Here is a 27343-nt window from a genome sequence, read left to right on the forward strand (position 1 = left end):
TCTTTAGCCTTTGGTTACAGAGAGAGAGAGCTTTTGTTGGGGCTTAATTAGTCTGTCCACTGGCATTTCTGGGTTGCTGGTTCGTCAGCTCTAAGTCTGGTATATATGAGAAAAAGAAAACATAGGAAATTTATTACCATGTTGTTTCTCAGATCCCAAGGTCCTTAGCAGATATGCCTAATTCTCTCTACCTTTCTGTATTCTTATGTTTGCTCAATATACAATGCCCCCAGCTTTTATTCGTCCATAGTGAGAAGAGTAGAGGAAAGTAAAATGACTCCATCTTCCCTGGAGAGAAGGTCCCATCTACCCTTCTCCAAAATAAAAGTTTCATGAAAATGTTCAAGGATATATAACTCACTCATCTATGCTACCTCTTTCACTGAGTTTTTCCTTAACCCAGAGTCTTCCTAAAGTAACTAGGATGGAGATTCACAATTCAAAATGTGTTCTTAGGATGTTAATAAATTTCACAAGTAAAGCAGCAGACAAGTTTAGGAAAGTCTTTGCTAAACAGTTACCTTTATTGCTGATTTTCTTAGGGTTTTTAATGTGTTGGTGTATTTCAACTTCCCCCAGGTAATAGATTCTTGAACAGGGGAAGAAATTGATAGATTTGTTATTTAAGGGAAACAGCAGGTAGTTGAATACAGAGTAATATGGATAACCAAGTAAATTATAATTTTTAAAAATCTTTCATTAATCTTTTCATCTCATTCACCAATAGGCAGAAGTACATATTAAAATGTGTGAAAAAAAGTAGACTTAAATTTTTTTTTAATGTTTATTTACTTTTGAAAGAGAGAGAAGGAGACAGAGCACAAGCAGGGGAGGGAGAGAGAGAGAGGGAGACACAATCTGAACCAGGCTCCAGGCTCTGAGCTGTTAGCATAGAGCCTGACAGGGGTGGGGGTGGCTTGAATTCATCAACTGTGAGATCATGACCTGAGCCAAAGTTGGATGCTCAATCAAAGGACCATCCAGGCACCCTGAAAGAAAGTAGACTAAATTACTTTTTGGGAGGGGCACCTGGGTGGCTCAGTTGGTTAAGTATCCAGCTTCAGCCCAGGTCATGAGATCATGGTTTGTAAGTTCAAGCCCAACATTGGGGCATTGGGGGCTCTCTGTTGTTAGCACAGAGCCAACGATGGATCCTTCATCCCTCCACCCCTGCCCGTTACCCACTCATGTGCTTTCTCTCTTCCTCTCAAAAATAATGAATAAATTTAAAAAATTTAAATTACTTTATAAGAAGATTCTTTCATTAGACCAGCGTGTACCACTCCCGGTTACATTCGTTGCCCTTATCCCTGTCTTTGGAATATGTTGGTAATGTCTACACATTTATAACACACTTTCTGGGCTGTAACTCTAAGACATCTCAGTGAATTCTGGATATACTTAATGAAATGGAGAAGTTGAGGGAGTAATGTGATGACTAAATGGAAATTAAGGGCACATTTGAAGGCCACTCAAAGCTGAGTTCTAATTAAAAATAAACCAAGAGATAATGGAATGTTCTAGTAACCTTGTAGATAGGCACTATGTCCAGCCTTCTGATAAACTAATCTGTTTGGGCTCTGACTGCTATAAAGACTTCATTAATAAGACTGCTCAGAAGCAATCCAATGTATTATATATTTGAAAAGTAATTTCTTGCAATGATATGTTTGAATAGTCAGACAAAAAATATGATAAATTCTTTTGGCACAGGTTGGAGGGGGGAGGAGAATGCATAAAGTGGAAGAGGAAAATGAGGACCCCTTAAGGAAGGATGTGGTGAGTTGGTGTAACTGAAGAAATTCCATGTGAAAGAGATGACAACTTCTACATTGTCATTGTCCACAAGAGCATCCATTTGTCTGGGCCAAAGATTACATGTTTGTGTTAGAGTGCTATACATGCTCCTTTCTAGAGTTCAAAAACAGTTCTAAGGCCAAAGAGGACTGTTGGTTCCTTCCCTTGAATTATAGCTTTCGTTTGGCTTATGAACCCACATGTAAGTATGTTTTCCATACCATCTGGCTCCTGATCTTGTTCTTGTCTAAAGTCACAGGCAGAAACCTTGGAAGCAAGCCTTGGGGTGTTAGAGAGCTTGTGTAGGAGTCTTCAAATTTCCTAAAATTCTCTTTAAAGGGATATTAGTAGTTACAAAGGAACATTCCAAAATCTTTTAATGCAAACCTTTTCATTTTAATTTTTGAATGTTTGAGTGTACATCATAATAAACTTCCATATATGTCCAAACCAGCTTCAACTATTAAGAGCTTTTAGCCAGTCTTGTTTCTTCTATACCTCAGTCAACTTCTCTTCCCACCCAGGATATTTTGAAGCATATCCTAGACACCATTTAATTTCATTTTTAAACATTTTACTATGTATTTCTAAAAAAGAAAGACTTTTAAAAATAATGATAAAATGACTATAATACCTGAAAATAACAATAATTTATTAATTTCATAGATTATCCAGCCAATAATAAATTTTCCCTATTGTCTTATATTTTAATTTTACAGTTTGTTTGAATCAGGATTCAAATACTACCCATACACCTATGTAAGTCTTTTTAAATTTATATGTTCTTTCTTTCTTTCTTCTCTCCTTCAATGTAGTTTGCTTAAGAAAATGGGTCATTTTTCTAATTTTTGCTGATTGCATATTTGTGATGTTGTCTAATATGTTTCTGTATTTTTTATGAGTTGGTAATTAGATCTAGACTTTAAATCTTAGTCAGATTCAGATTTGATTTTTTGATCAAGAGTATTTAATAACTTGTTTTGTGTATTTTTATTGAGATACATGCTATCTGAGTGTCTTTCATGAGGTTAACAGGGATTGATGAACGTTACTTAGCTCTATTAATTCATTAGGGATGCAGAATGATAATATATTCATTGACTTAATCTCTTGTGACAATAGACTTAAATCCCATTCTTCCTTCTAACAAGAACCAAACCCTATTCATATTTCTTTGGTTACTAAGAAATTCTCAGTTTATTGCAAATCTTCAAATACAATTTCAAATTAGTGTTTATATACTTTTTACCACCTTTTCCATAACAGTTCCACATGGATTTAGAATTAATGTCATGTATTCTAGACTATAAGAACCAAAGTAATATCTTTCTTCTTAATAATGTGGTACCTTAACAAAATATGATGCATTAGTATTTTTAAGTCATAAGAAAAGTTTTTGAATTATCATTTCAACTGGTAAGTATCAAAACAACTTATAGGTTATTTGTTGCAGAGTTAGTTGTTATTGTTTTTAAAGTATGATTTAGCAAGATCTCTCTAAATTAAAAGTGCAGAAAATCCTATGAACTAGTAATTCTACTTAACAGAAATTATCCCAAAGATAAATTATCCCCATAAATTTCTAAAGACATATGGACAAGCTCCTCATTAAACTGCTAATTATTAAAAATTGGGGAGAGGCAGCCTATATTTCCTTTAGTAGAAGACTGATCACACAGTTATATAGCCATATGATGAACTACTATGTGATTTTTACAATATATTAAGTAAATCTCTATTGTACTGAAACAGAATTTATAATCTGAGAACTCAGCTTTTGTGGCTGGGCATGGAATGGAATTTTATTATTATGACTATATATAATTCTACAACTAAAAATGATAATGTATTATTCTTTAAAATAGGAATAAAATCTAATAACGCAATCTACAGTTTTAGATAAAATGGAGAAAAAGAGGGGTGCCTAGGTTTAGTCAGTTAAGCACCTGACTTCGACTCAGATCATGGGCCCATGGCTTTTGAGCTTTGAGCTCCAATTCGGGCAAGCTTGAGCCCCACAGGTGTGAGCCCAAGCCCCTCTTCAGGTGAGCATGAGCCCCACTTTGATGAGCCCTGCTTCTCTCTCTCTCCCTCCCTCTTTATCTCTGCCTTTCCTTAACTTGCACCCTCTCTCTCTCTTAAAAAAAAAAGAGAGAGATAGAGAGAGAAAAGGAATTTGAATTTGCAATTTCAATATTTCTGTGAGGACATTTAATTTACATGTAGGGTCTTATGGTTGGCAAGTCATGGGGAATAGTCTCACATTTAACCCTGAACATTATTAACCAATGACAGTGGGAAGAAGTTAGGAGCTTCACCTCCTTAGATCAATGATCCATGTCAGTTGGAAGGAGCTCAGAGGATGACATATAAGTAATAGACAACTGAATTCTAGCTAGAGAATAATCAGAGATTAGTTAGAGAGATTTGAGCCAGATTTGGTACCTTGGGATAGATGGGACAGATGAGATTAGCATTCCAGACAAAGATGACAAAAACGTAAAGCTGTATTCGGACAAAGTGGGCAGAATACTTTGACTTGTGCAAAGGGTTAATTTAGGGGAGAAATACAGGCATGGTTAGCAAGATCTATCTGGACCTTGAAATATGTTGGGGGGTGTGGACTTTATTTTGTAGGCAAGAAGAAGTCCCTGAAAATTTACAGAGTTGATCTGTGGAGGGGACACTCAGTGAACTTCATTCATAGAGTCAGGGAAGAGTGATAGTTAATCATATTTTATAAGGCTACAGGCATGAAAGCAACCTTGAGGCCAAGTTTGAGCAAGAAGAAAAAGACCATCCCTTTTTCTATTCTTAACTAGAGCTTATAACACCTGCCTGGCAAGGATAAACCAGTGAGAAGAAGGCTGTCACCTTTTGCCTTTTGCTTATTGCACTAATTGGCTATTTTAATGAAACTCCATTCTGTCTCTCAGCACCTCTAGTCATTGTAAATTTTTCCACTGGAGCAAGGAGAGATATCAGCTGACCACTTTATTCATCAGAGTGACAGTGTTAGCTTTCCACCTTCCTAATGAAATTTGCCAGTCCGCTGTGAAAATAGCAGGAAGCCAGCTATATTTAGCAAAGGAAAGCAACAAGTCTAAGCAGGGTGCAGAGAAGGGGAAAAATAGAAGCACTAAGTCTTATGATTAGCACAACCAACAGTGCTGCTTACAATTTTCCATATTTTGTAACTGTCAAAAGCACAATGTTTTGTTTTTTAAACCAAATAGGTTCCTTCACTGTATGTCTAAATAAAATATTTAATTAATTTAAGGAGCAGGGTATTTTTAGATTTCAAAAGAATGACAGAATAATGTACTTTTTGAAATAAGCTAGCCAGTAAATATAATCATGCTCATATTCAGCCCTTTTTTTAAAAAAAAATTAAAAACATTTCAAATCCAAGAACCGGCAGAAAAAGTATTTTCAATTTCCTATAAGACTTCTACTTTCCCATACACCTGTATTAAATTTTGTTCATTTCTCTGAGTTCCAGTAACTTCACCTGAGTTACACGTTTTAGATTATGTGCCCAAGATTTAATGAGACTTGGAATATAAAACTTTTTCATGCTTAGAATTTCAAATACTTAGCACTTCTGATGTAATTTTCCATCACCACTCTGGTACTTCCTGAGAGGCATGCATTCTTTGCTTAAACCTATACAGAGTCGTGAATGAATTCACTATTATGAGATCAGGTCTATTCTGATTAAACTTCTCTCTATTGAGTTGAAATCTTTCTTCTAATTTCCACTTATGAGGACTGCCCTCTACATAAAATAGACAGTGTCTACTTCCAATACGTAGTAGTGCTTCAAATTTTTGAAGTCACTGCCACTGTTCCTACAGTCTTCTCTTTTACAAAGAGAGCAACCTTATCACCTTTATTCTTCTTCATGCAATTGGCTTTCCAGCCCCTCAAGACATAAGTATTATCTTACTAGAGTATATATTTAGTGGACTAAGATAATTCCTGGCCTTTTAACACATGTCCAACCTTTGGTTCATATTGACTTTATGGTCAACTCATCTTCATAGGTTTTAAATTAAAGAGCACAATTGTGATGTATCTATTAGAGGAAAATATTTCTGATATCTTTCTAGGGCATCTGCTATGTGAATATAAGACCTGTTGCTCAGAGCACCTGGTTGGTTCTTTCCATGTGGACTCACATTTCGCACACACAGAAAGTGTTTGCTTAAACCTTCAAAGGGTTGATGTTTCTTCGTCATTTATGGTTGTACTCTGAGTCTGCAAAGTAAATAACTAAATTAAAAAAGAAAAATGAAAGGCTCTTTATTTGTTCCAAGGCCAGCACATTGTTGGTTAATTAATTGATTAGTTTGTCTAGCTACTAGTATTTTATTTTATTTATTTATTTTAAAATTTATTTTTAATTTTTAAAAATGTTTATATTTGACAGAGAGAGAGAGAGAGAGAGAAAGATCACAAGCAGGGAAGGGGCAGAGAGGGGGCAGGGAGACATAGAATCCGAAGCAGGCTCCAGACTCCAGCCCCGATGTGGGGCTCAAACTCACGAACTGTGAGATCATGACTGGAGCTGAAGTCAGGTGCTTAACCGACTGAGCCACCCAGGTGCCCCTGGCTATTAATATTTTAAAGGATGTTTCAGAGTAATTTTGGATGCATACATGCTATATTTAACAACAAATTATCCTCCCTAACATTGGGTTTGTTATTTTTCTAATCATTTCCTCTTTGGTGGGCTGCTATGGTTGACAACTTCAGGAAGTCCTCTGAAAACCTGACCAAAAGAGGATAAATTGAAAAAAATCAATATAATAATGGTTAGTCACTAGTTCCATTGTCCTCATTACTGTCATCAAGACTCCAGATGTCACCAGGGGACAATTATTAATAGAAATCATCTTCCTACACAATATAAAACACATATCTTACTTTAAGACATTCCTACTCTTAAAAAAAAATTCTGGCAAAAAGTAAAGCAAAATTTGGCAGACACTATTGGAATAAATCTTAGACTTTTACTTAGAATAGATTTAAATTATATTTGCGTACCATTGGTAATGCTAGTGTTCATTTTAATATGTAAACCTCTCACTTCCTCTGTAACATTTTTTCAGTGTTTACATAATTATAACTGGGTGTTCTGAGCTATCCATCAGGAAAGACTTGTGTCATATTTTAACATGTGTCTAACCTCAAATCCTAAATACACACCTACTATATTTAAAAAGGGAGGGAATTGTGTGGATACTAAATGGATGCCAGAGTGGCATCCACCGACTATAAAATATATAATTCTAATCCAATTTGTAAACAACGGAAGTCATCAGAATTTTCAAACATTTCATTGCCCTACTATGTCCCAGGTCCACCCAACAGTTGAGCTCATAGTGAACCCAACATGCTCAGTAACCCTTTAACTAACTCCTCCCAGCAGGGATTTACCCTGGCTCAGACAGACTGTGCTAGCCCTTTCCCACGAGGACGACTGTAGAAAGCAGTTGGTGTCAAGTCTTGCACTTCGCACTAGAAAGCTCTCCCCTAGCATCTTCACCCACAACATCTTTCTCTCTCGTTCAATCAGTCATACCTTCCTCTGTGATATCTCTCATATTGTCTCAACATATTATTTAACTAAATTTGCTAGTGAAGTTTATATGCATTTGTCTTAGTTGTCCAAGCAAATGTTAATTTCTTGAGCACTTAACTTTTTTAATCCTCCACCTTTTAGTTGAGATAGTCAATGAATAATTATTCATTTTGCTCTTTCTGGCATTATTTAGATCAGCTTCTTTTAACTCTTTTATTATTATTATTATTTGTATAAAATGCCTTCATAAAAATGCATTTTTGGTATAATACAGTTTCATATTTTTCTCTTAGGGAATAATCTTGTTATACCTTTGGGTAAAGCAATATAGGGTTTTGTAATTTTAAGAAACTGGTTTTCAATGTTTTCCTACATCACTTTGGAATACCGCTTCCTGATTTATGATGGCAAAGCCAGTAGAGAGTACTTGTTTTCAGAAGACATTTTCACTCCAAGTGGCACTTCTCAAAAATACCATAATTCTACGATTTGGGGTTCTCGTATTTATTTTAAGTTACTGTTTGGGAAAAGTTCCATCTTACAGTAATGAAAATTACGTTTTTTTAAGAGAAATTTTAGTCATTGTTGGAGGTATTAATGCAAAGTTGCAAGTAATTTACCCTTTCCCTACTCCCTAATCTATTTTACATTATCCTTTTCCTTTACATGTTATAAAAATTATTTGCAAAGCGGTAGCTAGATGAAAACTTTAATAGGACTTGAATCTCAGCCCCGGGCTAGGTGCTGCATGGAGTGGAAGACAAACCTTGTGAAGATTTCCAGCATGGTTTTAACACAGCTGAGAAGACAAGATTTATAGGCACATAAAATTATTGAATAAAATTAAAGGCATAAAATTATAGAACATAGTTGAGCACATAGTGAGTGACATATAAGTATTATGTTTTACATGCACATAACTTCTTTCTCCAAGTTTCTCAAAAGATTTCAAAGAGTGATTAATAAGAGCTAGCAATTATTAACATTTACTATAGGCCTTATGCTGAACAAAGGGCCTTGGATGCATTATTTATTTAATCTCCCAAAACAATCATTCTAGGTGCGTACTACTTTTACTTCTAAAAGAAGAGAGCCCTGAAGCCAATAGAGGCTAAATCACTTGTTCAACATCAAACAGCCCAAGTCTGGACCCATCTCAAGGTACTAACTCAAAACTCTCAGATGCTCTCAAAATCTACCCTCTGTTCTTCAAAGTTCAGGTCACAACCAACTCTACTCTTTTTAAAAAAATTTTTTTTAATGTTTTATTTATTTTTGATACATAGAGAGACAGAGCATGAGAGGGGGAGGGACAGAGAGAGAAGGAGACACAGAACCGGAAGCAGGCTCCAGGCTCTGAGCTAGCTGTCAGCACAGAGCCCGATGCGGGGATTGAACCCACGAACGTGAGATCTGACCTGAGCCGAAGCCGAAGCCGGAGGCTTAACCGACTGAGCCACCCAGGCGCCCCACAACCAACTCTACTCTTGAGAACGATTTAGTGGGTTACAACTATGATGTTAAGAAATAAAATAGAAATTACGAAGGTACAATCCACATAACAATGCTTTGTAAAATGTGTGTGTGCACGCACAGGCGCTCATGTGTGTGTTTGTACGTGGACTGAGTTATGATGTGAAATGTAATGCTTACTATGTGTTGGAGGCAATGAAGACTTTAAAAAGTCCAGCCACACTGCTGTCTCTCATAGAAATCTTAAGTAAGCATGTAGAGAAGATAGAAATGGTGATTCATTTTTTAGTTGAGGGATAAAGAGGTTGAGGACCCTCGGTCAGGCAGGACTACTTTTTATTTTAATATTTATTTTTGAGAGAGAGAGAGAGAAAGAGAGAGTGTGTGTGTGAGCGCAGAGAGGAGGGGCAGAGAGAGAGGCAGACAGAGAATCCAAAGTGCGTTCTGTGGTGACAGCTAACTGCTGGACGCGGGGCTCAAACTCACAAACCTGTGAGATCATGACCGAAGCCAAATCAGAAGCTCAACAGTCTGAGCCGCCCAGGTGTTCTCAGGCAGGACTACTTCTTAACATGAGAAATACACAAAACTGGGGAATTCCATCTGGTTTAACTCAGTGACAGCAACATGCAACATACAGTACTTGATGGTATAGTGAATACACAGATATTTATAAATGCTCGAACTTCCCCCACAAGCTTCCAGTCTAGAAGAATAGGTAATATTATTGAGGAGAGCAATGATGGGTAAGAGAGGCATCCTGAGTATTGTGAAAGTCAGAGTACGTGTCACTTGAGTGATTTATTATTTTATGATTTTAGTGATATTTAGTGAATGCATTTATTTCAGATCATCTCCCTGCCTTCTTTCTATGATTTCTGAACTAGTAGCAAAACTTAAAGCCTGTGGGAGAGATAGTTTCTTTTTTAAGGGAAATGCAAATGATTTCCAGTGGAGTAATATATCAGCTTCACAGGGTTAGTCTTTAACGGCAAGAATTATCCCAGATTAGCAGGTTTTATTTGACAGCTAAGAGGTGAAATTCCAAATGCCTAGGAATTTATTGGGTGCAGGAGTAAGAATAATTTTTGAATGAAGTGTCGCAGGGTACTAGTTCTCCAGGGAAAATAAGAGAAGACAGAAGCTAAGAAGAGAGGCCAGATTTACAGTTTTGCTTAGGCCTGGCATGGGCTAGGGTGATACATACACACAAGTAGTTAAAAAATAGGCAGAAATAGAGTGGAATTTGAACTCTCACAAAAGAACTTGCAGTTGGTTGGCCCTACTTACCCATCAGTTTCTATTCCCCTTTGCGCTCTCACCTTTGTTGGAGACCATGCATTCTCAGCTGAGACGATACTGATATTGTCCCCAAGGGGGAGGATTGCTTCTTGGAGGGGTAAAAAAAATCATGCTTTATACATAAAGCCTCCCCTACAGGCATTATGTATATCAGATATTATATTATGTTATGTTATGTTATATTATATTTATAATATATAAGCTAATATATGGTATATCTGTAACTTTAAGTATTCATGGGAGGGAATCAGGAGAGAAATATGTCTAAAAAGTCCCCTTAGGGGAAGCAATAATAAAGAGAAAGTTGAGAGACACTGATGTAGACTGGGGTAATTGGGAAGGCAGAACTTGAGGAGAAGATATGGATGTGGAAAGGCTGTGTTAAACGTTCAGCCTTACTATGTAGAGAAGAGAATGAGAATAGACAGAATGAAAGGAGCTAGTAAGTCAGTGGGCTTCCAGGAAAACATTCAGGGGACGATAGCAAAAAAAGGAGGGGGCAAGGAGGGGAAAGTATTAGAGAAGAAATGAATAAAAGGTAAGTGGGAAAAGGGAATTTAAAAAGTATTCCTGTAGATTGTGAATTGAACTCCCTTTGATGCTGGTCTAAAGAAGCAAATAAGGTGTTAATTACATCTACTTAGTTTTGACTTTTGATCTTCAGTTGTGTCATCAAGAAACTCAGTTCTCTGAGATGAATCACCTGCTCTTTGGCAATCTTGTTTAAACTGTTACAGGAACGCGGCTGTCATTGGCTCTAGCATTCTTCAATAATATAATTCCCTAAGTGTATATTATTTAGAAGCCACAACCATTGATTGTGTTTCTTTGAAAGCAGCACCTGAAGAGACTGGGCCTCGCGAACCTGGACTTTATTTGGGTTACGGAGTTCCTTTAATTATCCCAGAAGCCATTTAGGCTGCGTGGTCTCTAGGGAGTGTGTTTCAATTCCTTACAGCTCAAGGGCACTAAATTGTGTTTTGTGCAACTTTAAACACCAGTCCAGGGAAGTCCAAAGTTCTAGAATCTGCGAAGAAACCAGGCATCCTAAGTGTTTTTTGGCCTTAGGAAGGAGCTATGTCTTCTAATAGTAGATAAATGATTCTTCAGAAGCCTTGCTATAAATCAATGTCATTTTTGGTAAATGAGTAGAAGTCTGCCTTGTTCTCTTTATTATCTTAAAACAATAGGATCTTCCCTCAATGAACAGTAACATAGGCCATTTCCCACTGTAAGCGATGGCCTCAAAAATCATTCATTGTACTGTGAATAAAGTCTTTTGGTTGTCAGGGAAGGTTTATTGCTTTGAACTACAGTGTGAGGACGTGTGTTAATTGGATTATGGTACAAGCAACCAGTTGGCTTTCTCAAAAATAGTGGCAGGCCCCAAAGATCAGAAAGGCATAGGGTTTTTGCATTAAATTAGGAACACAGAGGTTTCAGTTCATTTAATGAGAAATACCAAAGACAAACATCTGAATTACTTGAATCAATTATACCAGTTAAGGGAGCAAAATATGGCTAGAATTAAATGAAAGTGCTTCTTACTACCTTTTAAAAATGTAGTGAGATTATTTAATATGATATCTCCCCTTTTAAACGAAATTTTAAAGGTACAATATAGTGCTGATAACTATAGGCATGATGTTATAGAGCAAATCTCTAGAACTTACCTTGAATAACTGAAACTTTATACCCACCAAACAGCAAATCTCCATTTCCCCCTCCCCTTGGCCTCTGGCAAACCACCATTCTGTTCTGCTTCTATGAGGTTTTCAGGCTGTGTTAGATACCTTCTGTAGGTGAACTCCTCACTACCCCTGAGGTGGCACGTGTGTGGTAAGTGATGAGCGCTCTAAGAGGAAAAGTTGAGCAATACAATGGTCAAGGTCAGGCGGGCATTTCCCAGATGTAGCTTGGAAACATTCCAAATTGTATAGTATAAGATAAATAATGGGTTTTTTTTGGTAAATTCCTTGTTCCCAGTTGTGAGCTGTCTGATGTGATCATGACCTTGTCAGCAAATTCTATTTTCATTGTGACTGGAAAATCTTTTACCTCATACTCACTTTGGGGAAATCTTGGTCCTTGCTGTTCTAATTTCTTCCTTCACGAATTTGCCTTCTTCTCTTTTGTCTGAGAAGCTTCATGGAAAGTTCAACTCATTGGTCTAAGAGTTTCTTCCTCAAGGTCATTCTAAATGTTATTGTATTATATAAATTTTATTTTAGTAATTGCTATATCCCCTCATACAAAAAAAATATTGTTCTGTATTGCTTTGTCCTAAGTTATGAGGTAATATAGCTGGCACAATCTCAATTCAATATTAGTTTTAATATGAATGAAGTAGTGACAGAATTCTGTGGAAGTGGAAAGAATATCTGATAATGGATTTTATGATATCCTCACTTTCTCTTAATACTACTAAATGTGCAGGCTCTGTGGTGCAATGGATAGCGCATTGGACTCCTAGCGTGCACCCAGAGGAATTAATACTACTAAATGGTTAATATCAGTTAATGTTTGTTTTGCTTTGAAACTCTTTCGGGGTGCCTGGGTGACTCAGTCAGTTAAGCATCTGACTTTGGCTTAGGTCATGATCCCTGAGTTTGTGAGTTTGAGCCCTGCTTCGGGCTCTGTGCTGATAGTTCAGAGTCTGGAACCTGCTTTGGATCTGTGTCTCCCTCTCTCTCTGCCCCACCCCAACATGCATTCTGTCTCTCAAAAATGAATAAAGGCTAAAAAAAGAAGTTTGAAACTCTCAAGAATTTCAGAAAATAGGGGCACCTTGGTGGCTCAGTCAGTTGAGCATCCAACTTTGGCTTAAGTCATGATCTCTTGGTCCGTTCAAGTCCTGCATTGGGCCCCCTGCTGTCAGCCCAGAGCCCACTTTGGATCCTCTGTCCCTCTCTTTCTCTGCCCCTCCCCCACTTGTGCACATGTGGGCATGTGTGGTCTCTCTCGTTTCTCTCAAAAAAAAAAAACATTAAATTTTTTTTCAGAAAATATCTTCAAATGATCTAATAAAATCTGTGACATACTATAAATGGTCCTAGAAATTGATGGATTAGAAATACAGTAACCTCCCTGTAAAGTCCCCCCATTGCCGTATACTCGATTGGAGTTTAACACTGTAAATTATCCTGTACTATAGTAGTTAGGGAAGTTCATCAAGGTTAAGATTTACATTTAAAATTGGCTGTATTTGGGGAGGAGGGCAGAAGGCAACATTTACATAGAGTTTCTACGTATTTTTCTCTAGTTATGATATGTAACTAAGCTCTATTCAACATGCAATTTGTCCCATGCTTAGTGCTACAATAAAGAATATAGAAGATACACAAGAACTAAGTGTTTCCCTCACACACCCAGGGAGAAATTGTCATTGAAAAGATAAGATGGCACTCATAGGAAACTGCACTGCCATCAGGGAATTAAAGAAACTTAGCTTCACAGCTAGTATACTCCTTTAAATCTCTCATATGTATTTTAGCAAAAACCTAGAACATGATGAGGCTATAAATTAACCTCAGGTTGCTTAATAGCCAGTATTTTTGTGGTTGTCCATTGAATTAGACATGACAGCCACAGGAAGCATTGGAAATGAGGTAGGACAGAGAGTGGGGAGGGGTGAGGCTAGTTCTGTCCCACTGTGTTTCCATGAGATTTTGTATAAAGTGGTCTTTAGAATGTTTGCTAAAACCCAGCCACGGGGGAAACATTACTGTTTTGTTGGAACCTGAGGTAACATAAACTCCCACGTCCTGGACTTACCGGCCCGCCTCAGTAAGCCGGCCAGGAGGGTGCTTTCCCCAGCGGAGAGGCCTCGCTGTTTGTTGCTTTGACCAGTCCACCTCCTCTGCTCATCTTGAGTCTTCTTATGCTTTTACTATGTGGAAACAAAGATTAAAAATACATGAAGTTTTCTATCCAAAAGAAATGGTAAAGACCAAGTCTGTAACTTTTTTTTGCATCAGTGGAAGCTGGTAGTATCTGAAGGGCAGTGGTCTCTGTGGGGCTGGCCGCATGGACTGGGCGTCTCCGTGGGTGAGTGGCCCGTGCTGCCACATAGACCCCAACTCAGAAGGGACCCGCGCTCGGCTTCGTACTTGGTTGATGCCGCCTTTAAATTAATGATTGTCTTTGAACTGGTGTTTTCTGGGGGAGCATGTGCTTGAGCAGCTTTATAATTTAATACCTTTAATGACACCGTCCCCCTGCTTTCTGGGCAAGAGGCCCTGCATCTTCATTTGTACAAATTATGTAACTGCTCTTATCTCTCTGAGGTATTCTATGGTCTTTTTATGCTACTAATAACAGTACACCTATAGAGAATGTTCTCCTCTAAGTAGGTATGTTCACCTGTTAAACTTAGAACATTTTGTTGCAAACCTTCTTGAGCCCACTCTGTTAAGTTAATGAGAACATTGCTCTAGTCTGTTTAGGCTGCTGTCACACAAGTACCATGGGCTGGGTGGTTCAACAGCAAATGTTTATTGACCACAGTTCTGGAGGATGGGAAGGCCAAGGCCAAGGCACCAGCAGACTCAGTGTCTGGTGACAGCCTGACTCCGGGCTTGTAGAGAGCCGTCTTCCTATGACTTCTCATGGGCGGAGGGCCAGGGGTTCTGTAGGCTTTCATTTATAAAGACACTGAAGTTCATGAGGTCTCTATCTCCATGATCACCTTTCAAAGGCCCCACCTCTGAAAACCATCTTATTGGGGATTAGGTATTAACATATGAATCTAGGGGACACACATTCAGTGGATGCAGGTCATGAAAAAGTGTTAACGGTTATTAGTATCATTATTAGTAATTCTAAAATCAAGACTACTTTAAAAAATGAAGACATGTTAGCTAAATGTAGTTGTAATGGATACTGTAGGTATTTCTAAAGATTTTCAGAAATGTAGCATATGGTTCCCTTAGAGAACTATAAGGAGATTTTACTTGGATGTGTAAATACTGATAATTTTTGAAAAATCAGTCTTATTAGTAGAGTTAATAGTTATAACTGCCAGAAAACTATCTGTAGAACTAAAGTAAGCTGAAACCTTGCTGTCTGATCTGATGTTACATCTTAAAAAGAAGAAAATTTTCTATAGACTTGTTTTGCATAAATTATCTAGTTTAAAAATGTGAAACCCCTAGCAACAAACATTATCAACTCAGGATAACCTCAAATACAGTTACAAAGATCCTTATTTAGCTAATTCAAAATTATACATATATATAACCTCTGATTACAAGGGCACAATATGCGTAAGTAGCAGGATGAGTTTTTGAGAAATCAACTATAAATGCTCACCTATAATGTTGTGAACTTACCAAGAAAGAAGAAAAGCTATTCTGTGCTATGCCATCTATACCACAAACCTCCCCTCCCCCCAAAAAAAGACAAATTAGGAATTTCTAAGACTCAGTATTTCTTGAGCCTTATTATGCTTCAGGAATATCTGACGAGCCTTCAAAAATGTAGACTTGTGCGTGAACCAACAGAGATCCCCATTCTTGTGATCTGCAGTGAGATCCAGGAATCAGGAGTATTAATTCCTAGGAATGTTTTCTTTATTTGTCTAAGTTTCTTCTGACCTCCCTGGCTGCTGCTTCTTGGCATTTTTTTGCTGGTTCCTCCTCAATTCTCCTACCTCTAAAGTTTAGTGTGACCAAAGGTTCCAACCCCCTTACACTGCTTTTTTTTTTTCCTGTTTTAGTTATTTTCTTAATGATCTTATACACTTTTATGACTTCCAAACTGTCCGTATGCTGATGACTTCCAAATTTATATCCCTAGCCTGATATTTCTGTAAATCTCAGAGATTAAGTGTCCATCTGGAGCCATGACATTGCCTTTTGAGTGTCTAATAGGTATTGTCCTCATTTCAGCTATACCAGGAAGAATTTGAGTACCAATAGATTTGTTGGTGTTGTGTTTTTGTGTTATGTTTTCTTTTAGAGGAGGCGAGACAAAGGTAAAGAAATCGGGAAGTGAGACAAAGAAATGAAGAAATCCAATAAAGGATTCATTATCAAACCAACTGCCCTCTGGGCAAATGGAATGCTGGGAGAATTCTGGGGACCAGTATAAAACACAAGCCTCATTTATTCTAACCAGAGCGTGAAGAAGCTCAGGTATTTATACCACAAATGCTGTCAGTTACTGGTTGACAGCAGCTCCTGGAGAATATTAATTCTTTAGCATGTCCAGCCACTTTTTGTGGCAATGTGGTAGGGTCCCCTCCCTAAGGAAAGAAAAAAAACCACTCAAGGCAACCTGGATATATGTGTACGTGACAAAATCCCTCATGACCTTGGAACATGAGACCACTCAATGACACTACATGTTTGTGTGTGACCATATATGGAGGACAAAAAAAAAAATTAAAAGTGTAGAGAAAACCATCCACGTGGCATTTGAAGCTCAGTTCTTTGGGTACAAACTCAACTGAGCAGTGCCAGCATGCATAAAGTTGCTTCCTGGAAAGAAGAGCCTCAGTGTCACAACTCTCTGCGAGAGACTTCTGCTACAGTAAAGCAGATTCCTGTGGCAAAAGAGTGGTGTGCTCAGGCAGAGATGTAAAGTTCTGGAATTGGAAGTTGGGCAGGTGTGCAGTGGAGTGGACCAGAGGACCTGACTACTTCTGCCATGAATACTTCAAACTTAATTTGTCTTCTGATATTCACGACTCCAAACTTGCTTTCCCAACAGAATTCCCCATCTCAGAAGTGCAGCTCCATTTTTCTGTTGCTTGGACTGAAGACCTTGGAGTCTTTGTTGAATCTTGTCTGTCTTTCATCCTCCAGATCCCATCAACTAGCAAATTCTGTCCTCTCTACTTTCAGAATACACCCTGAATCCAAATATTTCACTCACTGCTGCTCCATTATCACCTCTTGTCCCATTAGTCTCCTAGCCTTCTCACTGCTTCTGCCTTCTTACCAGTCTCTACCCAACAGCCAGCAGCAATCCTTTTAAAACGTAGGTCCACATAATGGTGTTTCACTGCTTGAACACTCTGATGGCTTTCTATCCTACTCAGAGTGAAAGCTGAAGTACTTCCTGTGAGCTCTATAATGTTGTATTTTGGCACTTTCCTGCCTTAACTTCGTTATGTCTCTGACCTCATCTCTTGCTCTGACTACTGTCTTTTTAGCAGCAGTGTAAGTCACACTTGTGCCTCAAGCCTGCTAGAGGCACAACCCCGCTTCCGTATTTGTTGTTCCCTCTGCCAGCAGTGTTCATCTCCGCTTACCTCCTGACTTCCTTCATTTTTTTAGTCAAAAGTTACTTTCTCATTGAGAATTTTCCTTACCAGCCAAGTAAAATGTTAGCCTTTCCCACACATTGCTAACCTTCCTTCCTGATTTAGTTTTTTTCTTAGTATTTGTCATAATATATATTACTATACATTTTAACTTATGTAACTTATTTATGTCCTGTATGTACCATAGATCTTAAGCGTCTAAAGGCAGGATTTTTTGCTTACCCTCAATGCGTGGTATCTTTTTGGCTCTTAACAGATATTTATTGAATAAAATTCATACTGCTATACTTTTTTACATTAAAAATTGTTAATTGAAATATAATAAATGTATAGTTTTATGTTAGTTTCATGTGTACAACACAAGAATTCTTTCAACATTTCGATATATGATTCAGTGTTCAACACAGTAAGTATAGGCTGAATCCTCTTTATCTATTTTACCTATCCCCTCTCCCACTTCCCCTCTGGTAACTGCTAGTCTGTTTTTTGTATATAAAAGTCTTTTTAAATTTGTTTACCTTCTTTTTCTTTGTTCATTTATTTTGTTTCTAAAATTCCACACATGAGTGATATTATATGGTATTTGTCTTTCTTTGTCTGACTTATTTCACTATGCATAATCCCCTCTATGTCCATCTATGTCACATGATGAGTAATATTCCATTGTATGTACATGTCACATCCTCTTCATCTATTCACCTATCAATGAATGCTTGGGTTGCTTCCATATCTTAGCTATTATAAATAATGCTGCAATAAACACAAGAGTGTATATGACCTTTCAAATTAGTGTTTAAATTTTCTTTGGGTAAATACCCAGTAGTGAAATCACTGAATCATACAGTAATTCTATTGTTAGTTTTTTGAGAAAATTCTATACTGCTTTCTACACTGGTTGTACCAATTTGGATTCCCACCAACAGTGTTTGAGAGTTCTTTATTCTCCACATCCTCATCAACACTTGTTAGTTCTTGTCTTCTTGATGTTAACCATTCTGACAAATATAAAGTGATATTTCATTGTGGTTTTGATTTGCATTTCTCTGACGGTTAGAGATGTTGAGCATCTTTTCATATGTCTGTTGGCCATCTGTATGCCTTTCTTGGGAAAAATCGTCTATTCAATTCCTCTACCCATTTTTAATTGGATTATCTGGGTAGAGTTTTGTTTTTGTTTTTGTTATTGAGTTACATGAGTTCTTTATATATTTTAGATATTAACCCAGATATATTAATCATATATATCACTTGCAAATATTTTTTACCATTCAGTAGGTTGTCTTTTTGTTTTGCTGATGGTCTCCTTTCCTATGCAAAAGCTTTTTATTTTGGTGTGCCCCAATGGTTTATTTTTGCTTTTGTTTCCCCTTATCTAGAAAAATGTTGCAAAGGCTGATGTCAAAGAAATCACTGCCTATATTCTCTTCTAGGAGTTTTACGGTTTCAGATCTCACATTTAGGTATTTAATCCACTTGGAGTTTATTTTTGTGTATGTTGTAAGGAAATGGACCAGATTCATTTTTTTATATGCAGTTGTCCAGTTTTCCCAGCACCATGTGTTGAGGACACTGTCTTTTCATCATTGTATATTCTTGCCTCCTTTGTCATAAATTAATTGCCCAGATAAGTGTGGGTTTATTTCCAGACTCTATTCTGTCCCATTGATCTGTGTGTCTTTTTGTGCTGGTACCATACCGTTTTGATTACTATAGCTTTGTAATATGTCTTGAAATCTGAGATGGTGATACCTCCAACTGTGTTTTTCCTCAAGATTTCTTTGTTGTTCCACACAAATTTTAGTATTACTTGTTCTAGTTCTGTGAAAAAATCCTATTGGTATTTTAATAAAGATGCATTAAATCTGTAGCTAACTTGGAGTAGACGGGACATTTTAAAAATCTAGTTCTTACAACCCATGAGCATGGAGTACCTTCCCATTTGTTTGTGTCATCTTTCACTCATCAGTGGTTTGTAGTTTTCAGAGCACAGTTCTCTCGCCCATTTGCTTAAGTTTATTTCTTAAGATTTCATTCCTTTTGGTACAATTGTGAGGTTGTTTTCTTCATTTCTTTTTCTGCTACTTCACTACTAGTGCATGGAAATGCAACAGGTTTCTGTATATCAATTTTGTATCCTGCAACCTAACCAATTTCATCGATCAGTTCTAGTAGTTTTTTTGGTGGTGTCTTTAGGGTTTTCTATGTATAGTATCCTGTAATTTGCGGGGAGTGAAGCTTTACTTGGTTCTTGCCAATTCTGATGCCTTTTATTTCTTTTGCTTATCTGATGGCTGTGGCTAGGTCTTCCAGTATAACACTGAATAAAAGTAGTGAGAGTGGAAATCCTTGTCTTATGCCTGCTCTCAGGAGAATTCTTAGTTTTCACCTTTTAGTATGATATTAGCTGTGGATTTTTCACATATGGCCTTTATTATATTGAGGTATATTCTCACTAATACTACTTTGTTTAGTTTTTTTAAATCATTAATAGATTTTGTACTTTGTCAAATGCTGTTTCTGCATCTAGTGAGATGATCATATGGTTTTTATCCTTTTATTGAAGTCTGAATCATAAAGCCTTTCAAAATTAATTCATACATAGTACCAGACTACAAGAAGAGAAGGCAATTTTTCCATGGCAAGAAAATTATTTACTAAGACAGCAGATAGAGAGCAGCATAATTTGGTATAATATACATGGTAGCACAAGTTGGCAAACTCTTTTCAAAGACGATGAAAAAGGACTACAATATTTCACCTTTTTAAACCACAACATTAGTTAGTTAGGTAGTTGTTACTTGAGAAGTTGTGTGTCTCAGGGCTTGACTTTGTGATTTGCTCTTGCCAATGAGTCATTAGCAACCATGAGGCAAGCAGGGCATTGGAAAGGGTTTACATGTAAGATTATTAGGAGAACGAGCTGGAGGAAGCCTGCTGGAAGATGTAGGGCCATAAGAAATAGAACTGAGCAATATTGCCTTTCAAACACCAGACATACGAATGAGTCTATACTGGATTATCCAACCGTAAGCCACCAAGCCAGCTTACCACAATGACATGAAAGAACCCAGGAGAAAGCAGTTGAGCAGTCCTGTCTAAAAGAGGCACCTAGCCAAGCCAAAAGTCTATGAGCTAAATAAAATGGTTGTTGTTTTGAGCTTAGAAATCTTAAAGTGGTTGATGATATCTATTGACATATTTTCTTGATGAATCAAATCTACACTTTTTTCACAGTTTTCAATTTTCATTTGGTTCCTATCATTTATTTATCTCACATTCCTAGAGGGGTCTCTACTCAAGTGTATATGTTCTTTATTCCTTTCCAAATATTTAATAATTAAGCCCTACTCTTAGTATTTGATGTATATGCCCTATCCCTTCCCCATATAAACCATATGATTTGACCTTTCTTATTTAAGCATTTGCTGACAGCAATATATTGTCGTTAAATATATTAGCTTAATATATTCTACATATATAACCTATAAAAAGTCTTATTTAGACTGGTTTCTATAATAGGTATGCTTGGTACCATATACTGAATGACCTATGTCAATTCAGCTAGTCATAATTTTCAAGTTTTTCTAAGTACTGATAGTCTCCAATAGCTAGGAGCTGGGAGTCACAGGACTCCTTCTCCAGAAACTTGCTAACATTTTACTATATATAGTGAAAACAATCTAAGATAGAATTCCACCACATATTTAAGCATTTATTAGCAAACAAATAAAAACAACCAAGTGCCCGAGTCCAGTTGCAGCAGGTCCACGGTTCCCTGAAGGATGGATGGTGTCAGCAAAAGAGAGTGAGAGAGCCTTGGCTTCTTTCTTTCTGCTCACCAGGCAGGTGACTACTCTACCCTGACCCGAGAGTCAGCTTTATTTATTGAAAAAATGTATGGGGTACAAAACAGAAGTGGCAACTGCCTTCGACAATAATTTCTGATAACAAATTCTTTGGTATATAAAAATTTCCCAGAACTTAGATTGGTGGAAGACGCCTGCATAATCCTAACCAATAGAGATTGAAGTAGGTGACTAGATGTTTATCATATGGGGAAGGAAGGAATCTTAACATTCAAATACAAGGCGACGTTTTTTTAGAATAGCAAAGGCAAAAGTTCTTTTGTGAGCAGGGGTCAATAGCCTGTTTTAGAGGGGAAGAAAAACAGGTTTTCTCAGGAAATGTAACATTTGTTCCTATAATCATAAAAGAAGAAACTCCTATAACAAGTTTTCTCACAAGGTACAATTCACATATTTTTTAGCATAAGAAGGCAAGTCACTCCTGATATCAGTCAGTCGGGTGCCTTGAGGGTCAGTGCTCAAGCAGAAATTGAGTGGGGGTTGAGTGGATACAGATGCCAGTCACCATCTGATGGTGAGAGGCCTTGCAAACCTGTGTTACTTCAGAAATGGCTCCCAGAAACCAACGAACAAGAAGACCTCACTGTATGTCCTTTTTGGCTTTCCAAAAAAGTACCTAGCATAAACGATTGACTCCTAGGTGAATGCAATGATATTATGATGACAGGTTCAGCCTATCTTCTAGTTGGGTTAGGAAACAAAATCCTCCATTAACTGGGAAGTGTACTCTAGACCTTAATCTAGAAGAATTAGGCTACTTGGGTACATCACATTCTTTTACTCTGCTCACTTGGAAAAGAAGTACTTGTATGATTTTTCTAGCTTTCTTTATGTTTTTGTGGTTTATCCTGTTGGGAGTTCACTCAGTTTTATGAATCTGTAGGTTTTGTCTTTTGCTAAATTTGCAAAGTTTTTGGCCAATATTTCTTCAAGTACTTTTCCAGCCCTGCTTTCTTTTTCCTCTCCTTCTTGGGCACATGACACAAATGTCAGATCTTTTAATATAGTCCCACTGGTCCCTGAGGCTCTTTTTTGTTTTGTTTTGCTTTGCTTTTTTAGTCTATTTCTCTTTGTATTGAGATTGAATAATTTCTAGTACCCTTTCTTCCAGTTCATTGATTCTTTTCTTTGTCCCTTCCAATCTTGTATTGAACTCATCCACTGAGTTCTTTTTATTTCAGTTATTATATTGTTCAATTCTAAAATTTCCTTATTTATATTTCTGTTTCTTCTCTGAGACTTTCTGTCTTTCATTTGTTTGGAATATGTTTATAAATTGCTCATTGAAGAATTTTATCATGGCTGCTATTTAAGATTATTTGTTAGGTAATGCTAACATCTTTGTCATCTCTATGTTGGCATCTACTAATTGTCTTTTTTCATTCAGGTCGAGATCTTCCTGTTTCTTTGTATGATGAGTGATTTTCAGTTGAGTTCTGGATATTTTTATAATGAATTATGAGACTCTGGATCTCACTTAACTTCTGTTTTAGTTGACTTTTTATGATTCCATTCCAACAGAGTAGGAGTGTGCCCTGCCTCATCAGGGCCAGGTGGAGGTAGAGAAACCCAGAATTCCTACATGGGTTCTATTAATATCGTGTGTGCGTGTGTGTCTCCACATTACTCCAGGCAATGAGATTTCTGGCTTCCCATGTGGTCCCCACCGGCCCCATAGGTGGATGGCATCATTACCACTAGGTAGTAGAGAAAGTCCTAACTTTCCACTAGATGTTCTCTGACATCACTTGAGTAGAGAGATGCTGGGTGAGAGTGGATCCATTCTTCCCACATGGTCTCCAGTGATACCACAGGGGAGCTCCTCACAGGCTGGCTGAAATGAAAGTCTCAGTTTTCTTCTTATCCTTCTCTGACACCATCCCAGTGGTGAGGGTGGGGGGCATGGGTCACCTGGTTATAGTCCCTCTAGGGTGGAAGTCTAGGCTTCCCACTCAACATTGGCTTGCATCAGTGGAAATGGGGCCACAGGTTTTTCTGTGGTGTTTGGCAGAAATAAAGTAATTATTATATAAAATGTCTAGTCTCACTGTATTGCCTCATTTCTGTTTTCTTTGACTAGAGAGTGCAGACTTTTGTTGGGGTTTATTTTTTATTTTTTGTCAACTATGGTTGGCATTTGTCTACTGTTGGGTTGCGAATATCTCCAGTTCCAAGTCTGAGATGCACGAGGCAGAAATATATAACCCAAGGAACTTAAAACCTTTTCATTCCTTTTCATTCCTTGGATCCCATGGTCCTTGCCCACTCTGCCTAATTCTTTCCACTGTTCAGAGTTTCCTTTGGTTTCTTTTACATATACATTTTCATTGTACTGTACATCTTCTCAGAAGTGAAAGTCATCTGTTATTTCTTTTAAGAATAGTTTTAGGCTCACAACACAATTGAGAGGAAGCTGAAGAGATTTCTCATACACCCCTCTCTCCCACACATGCATTGCCTCCTCTATTATCCCCCAGATCAAAATGGCACATTTACATTGACACAACACAATCACTCAAAGTCCACAGTTTACATTGGGTTCACCCTTGGTATTGTACATTTCAGTGGGTGTGGACAAATGCATGATGATATATATCCATAATTATATCATACAGAGTACTTTCACTGCCCTAAAAATCCTACTTGTTCTACATATTCATTCCCCTCCTCCACTGATCTTTTTATTGTTTCCGTAGTTTCCGTAGAATGTCATATAATTGGGATCATATGTATGTAGCCTTTTCAGATTGGCTTCTTTCACTTAGTAATATGAACTTATGTTTCCTGCATATCTTTTCATGGCTTGATAACTCATTTGTTTTTAGTGATAAATAATATTCTATTGTCTGGATGTAACACCACTTATTTATTCATTCACCTATTGAAGGACATTATGGTTGTTTCCAAGTTTTGGCAATTATGAATAAAGCTGCTATCAATATCCCTGGGTTTTGTGTGGACATGTCTTCAACTATTTTGGGCAAACACCAAAGAGAGTGATTGCTGGCTGATATAATGAATATATTTAGTTTTGTAAGATACTGTCAAACTATCTTCCGAAGTGGCTGTACCATTGTGTATTTCTATCAACATCAGCAATATATATGAGAGTTTCTGTAACTCCACATCCTGGCCAGCATTTGGTACTGTCAGTGTTCCAAATTTTGGCCATTTAGCATTCTAATTGGTGTGTGGTGGTATCTCGTTATTTTAATTCTCATTTCTAGATGTCATGTGGTATGCAACATCTTTTCATATGCTTATTTTCCACTTTTATATCTTCCTTGGTGAGACTCTGTTAAGATCTTTGTCACTATTCTGATTTTGACATACTATTTTTTTCTTTTTTTGCCATTCTAATTTTAACAGCATTATTGGTCTTATGGATTTAGAAAACGCTGAAGAGCACAGGGGACCAACATTAGCATGCAACAAGGATTCTGTCCTAGCCTCTGCCTTGTTCAAAATTATTACAAATAGCTGAGATGAATGGTAAAAGGTAATAATATATTTGTGTAAGGACCAAGGGCAGGTGGCCCTAAAGATGGCACACTTTGACATCAAGATTATTTTGAGTTAAAATGCAATCAGGACCCAACAGAATCAGGAAAAGCTCTCTACTTCCCCCTCAACTGCTTAAAAAAATTTTAGATAGAGGACCTGTTTCAGGAAGAGCTCTATCACCATAGATAACTAAATATGTTATGAACTAGGCATGGTAGACAGTGAGGAACCTACGTAAGCCAGTTTGATCAGTCTTCCTTGTCCCATTGTTTCTCAGTGGCCCAGCAAATATTTGATTACCAAACATTTACTCTTTTTCATCTTTCTGTGAATTACATTCCTTCCCTTTGAAGTCCCAGACCCCTACCTCCCTACCTCAGTTTGCCTGACTGTCTTTGGAATTTCCATGTCTGTGTGGATTCCCCATATATATGAAGTTAAATTTGACTTTCTGCTGTCAGTGTGATCTTAGTCCAGCTAGAAGGACCTTTGAAGGGGACAGGAAATTCTTGCTCCTGAACATTTGCATTTCAAAGAACTGGTAGCCATAGTCAATCATAAAAACAAGACTCAAAAAAAAGTTGAGAAAATAGATATAAATATTGCATAATGCATTTTGATTCAGAAAATAAATTATATAATATAAAGAACAATACTGGCCTAATATTGGTTCTTATGGAACAAGCAAACAACAAACAAAAGGAGGGTAATACGTGATTAGAAATTAAATAAGAAATCAAAGGAAACCAGTGTTAAGTTAGCTTGTAGTTTGGAACAAGCACTGACATGGGCATCTTGTAGATGCTACAGAATCCATATTAATAGGAGTAAGTGGCCGGAATAAGGGAGGTAATTGTCACATTGTATGACAAGATGTATGGATGATATGTAGGCATTGTGCCCAACTAATTGGAGATGACAAGAATGGTGACAGGTCACATGAAAGGTCATTGAAAAATAATTAATTGAGGAAGAAGGGCAGAGAACATGAAAGATGCCCTGTGGAAAAAAGAATGAATCATGTTGCCTAGAACCAGAAGCACAAGGCAGTGAGTTCTTTGTTAGTTTAGGTTATGTTTTTTTTAATTTTTGGAAATGTTTTATTTATTGTTGATACAGACAGAGACAGAGCATGAGAGGGGGAGGGGCAGAGAGCGAGGGAGACACAGAACCGGAAGCAGGCTCCAGGCTCTGAGCTGTCAGCACAGAGCCCGACGTGGGGCTCGAACCCACGAATGTGAGATCTGATCTGAGCCTAAGTTGAGGCTTAACTGACTGAGCCACCCAGGCACCCCTTTGTTAGTTTAAGTTATTAAACAATGGCAAAGTGACTGGCTATCAGAGATAAAAGAAAGTAATCCTGCTTTCACTAAGCCCTGGGATAGATGACCTCTCAGGTCATTCCTTTCAAGGAAATCGAGGCCCAGTTGGAAAGAGAATGGCGAAGTGTTAGGAACTTGAGCCTCACAAAACAGAGCACAGCTGGTCTTTGGCTTTAATGAGATCCAGACATTAGTAAAAAAGAAAAGAGTTATTTTTGGTTAAGACAAATTCCAGCTATTATCTTAGGAAGCAGGAAATTCGGGGTTTTATAGGATAGGTGTGTGCAAATGAAAGCTAGATTAAAAATTTCCAAGGGTATTATTATTCATACAAAAGAGCCCTTGTTTTTGATTGTGGTATTGAAAAGTGATGGGATATGAACCTTATAAAAGAGAGGCACCTCCTTGTGTATTTTAAAAAATAACTTCCTGTGGGGAGATGTCTGCAAACTTAAACATGAATGAGAAGAAAAAAGACTTTCTCTCAAGGGTTCTGCTTAATTTTATATCAAAGTCCTTTAAAAAAACTGAATGAGGTTGCCATCTAGTGACTGTTTTCTGGTTTTCAACTTCAGAGGCTCTTGAGTCTCAAGCCTGGCTGTACATTAATTAGTATCGCCTGGAAGTTTTCTTCAGTTTTGGATTCCTGGCATCCACCTGAGACTGGAATCAGACTCTTTGGAGACAGGCCTCCAGAGGTTCTGCTTTATTTTAAAGATCTTCAGATGATTACTTTGGACCTAGTCTACCACTGGTGTTTGGAATTGACTCCCCAAGGGTGTATTGTGTATGGGATGAAGTGTTGGACAGGCAAATTTATGTAAAATGCAGTATTTACCTGCCTGCTCTAAACACTTGCTTTTAGGCATATGCCACTTGGCATTGCGTCTTTGTATCTGTGCTACTAAAATAGGTTTGCCATTGCTAGAATTTACCTTCCTGCTATACCCAAAGATACATAATCAAAGATGTTTACTATAACACTGGTTTTAATAATGAGTAATTAAAAACTATGTACATTTCATCAATAGGATTTGGTTTAAAAATGACAGTAATTACAAGCACTGAAATCATATGGAACCACTTAAGAATGAGGTAGTTCTATACATGCTGATACCCCAGATGTATTGTGAAAAAAGCAGCTGTATTTTTAGCAAAGAGGTGATTCTGAGTCAATAGTCTGGACTCAATCTTAGAAACACTGCATTAGTGACTAGATAGAGTA

The 27343-nt window shown here is 37.4% G+C and overlaps 1 long non-coding RNA gene across 1 annotated transcript; it reads left to right on the top strand.

Annotated features, from left to right (window-relative positions):
• Positions 1–2516: 2516 nt before the first annotated feature.
• On the top strand, positions 2517–16156 carry LOC115279776. Its single transcript, XR_003903585.1, has 3 exons — positions 2517–2556; positions 8445–8545; positions 16118–16156. It is a non-coding gene; the product is annotated as an uncharacterized LOC115279776 (long non-coding RNA).
• Positions 16157–27343: the final 11187 nt, after the last annotated feature.

Source organism: Suricata suricatta, chromosome 1, assembly GCF_006229205.1.
Source record: "Suricata suricatta isolate VVHF042 chromosome 1, meerkat_22Aug2017_6uvM2_HiC, whole genome shotgun sequence".
Taxonomy (NCBI): domain Eukaryota; kingdom Metazoa; phylum Chordata; class Mammalia; order Carnivora; family Herpestidae; genus Suricata; species Suricata suricatta.